This window comes from Hippocampus zosterae, chromosome 14 (assembly GCF_025434085.1).
Source record: "Hippocampus zosterae strain Florida chromosome 14, ASM2543408v3, whole genome shotgun sequence".
In the NCBI taxonomy this organism is placed as follows: domain Eukaryota; kingdom Metazoa; phylum Chordata; class Actinopteri; order Syngnathiformes; family Syngnathidae; genus Hippocampus; species Hippocampus zosterae.
The window spans coordinates 18370687-18372548 of record NC_067464.1 but is presented as its reverse complement, the minus strand read 5'-3'; the positions used below and the strand labels follow the sequence as shown (position 1 = coordinate 18372548).

The following is a 1862-nucleotide window of genomic DNA, read 5'->3' as shown; positions in this document are numbered from 1 at the left end:
CTCAACTTCAGCGGCCATCCATCCAGCCGCACCAACGCCAACTGTCCAACAGCGCTGACATAGCCACTGAACAAATCGGGGTTGTGAAAAATGCTGCCCATTACTGGCGCAAAAAACACAAGCGCCCCAGGTCTGTCCAGCACCGACAGTCAATGGCGCCGACATTCCTCCCAATCAAAATCTGTGCTGGTACAGGCGTGCTGCCGAGAAGGCGCAACCACCAAGCACAGATACTGCTCCTTTGACGAATGTCGTGGCCAAAAAGCGCTGAAAACAGTCCATATCAGGTCCACACAATGAAACAACAAACAACATGTGACAAAAACAGCAAAAAAGAACAAAAAAAAAAAAAAAATTACTAGATTAGCCGGATAATCCTGTTTTTACAGTCCCTATTATGTTTCCCCTCCCAGCTGAGTTCCTATCTCATGAGAAAGATTTATTCATTGACCTTCAATTGCCATAACTTAATCAGAACACCTTTAAATCTCACTGACTCTGTTCATTTACCAAAATCGAAGAGGCCAGACCGGTGAGTTCATTTATAATATTGGATTTTCATTTAAAGACTTGTCAGTTTTTAAACTCCGTCGCCGTGTGTGTCTAGTTCAATTTCCTTTGCTGTTTAAGGGAATGATGAAGGCGCCTGATGATCCCAAGTAATTAAGAAATTCAAAGAGATTCTTTAAATGAGCTGGTGATCACATGCCGGTTCAACCTTGTATTAACATGGACCCTCCATCAAAGCAAGACAATGTTCCCTCTCTCATTCTCAAGTACGTAAGTCCTTCATCATTTGTCTTTGCAAACTCTCATATTTATCTCATATCACACTATACCCGCATTTCAAAGAAAGGTGGTTTTACAGAGATAGTGCCGGCAAAATTGCATCATCTTGATGGCTACAGTGTAGGACATAATTGCCCCCCTTCACAAGTATAAATCAGGCACATTCGCTTCCAATCCTGTGAAAAGGGCTCAAATATGACCGCCCACTTCACTGTAGAAGAGCATTAATCTGCCTTCATCTCCAGCTATTGCCGCATTTCATTGTTTGTTTTGTGTCTTTACAGTCACTCGACGTGGTGCTACTCTGCCGCTTCATGCTCTAGGAAAGCCTGTGGAGAAATTTATTGATATGTGCACTCATAACTCAGACCGTTGGTACTTCACAGACCGTCATCTGTTACCGCTTCATCCATTTCCTCCTTCGAGCCCTGCAGATGACCTGCAGATAAATAGTCTGTGTGTGGGGCGGTGGGGGTGTGGGTGGGTGGCTCGCAATCTCTCCAAGGACAAAATTAGATCGGTATGTACCTGTCAGAACCATGAGGCATGAATTGGCTCAATTCCTATTGCTGCTGTGGTAAAGCGTGGATTTACCTTATCAGAAACCTTGAGGACAGTCACAGTTATCCACCCAAATAGTCACTGAAATAACTTTGAACTTTGTTCACTACCTGGCCTTGTTTTTGCTGCATGTACACTAACAGCAACTGAGCAACAACTACCTATTGTGAATCACCGGTTCATTCGAACCACAATAGAGTGCATTCATTTGAGTGAAACACCGGGCAACTTAGAACATTGAGAACTGCCCCAGTGGATATAGCCACCGGCGTTCTCTGCTCCAGTGTTGCTTGTTTACTTTAGACAGCTCCACACTGGGGCTTCAACATGTCCGGCACTTGCAGGAAAGTTCGACATGTTCGTTTATATGCTGAAGAAGTAGTGTGGTGCAACGACTTCTCAGATGGGAGCAGCAGAACTCAAGAAGAGGATGAGGTGAGCTTTCGTGGTCTAATCCATTACATTTCCTCACCCATGTTTGGAATCCATGGCGGCCCAGTGGGCAAGTGGTT

General features: G+C 44.6%; 1 long non-coding RNA gene across 1 annotated transcript; it reads left to right on the top strand.

Annotated features, from left to right (window-relative positions):
* The first annotated feature begins 415 nt into the window (after window positions 1-415).
* On the top strand, window positions 416-1249 carry LOC127614573 (uncharacterized). Its single transcript, XR_007966617.1, has 3 exons — window positions 416-532; window positions 631-776; window positions 1074-1249. It is a non-coding gene; the product is annotated as an uncharacterized LOC127614573 (long non-coding RNA).
* Window positions 1250-1862: the final 613 nt, after the last annotated feature.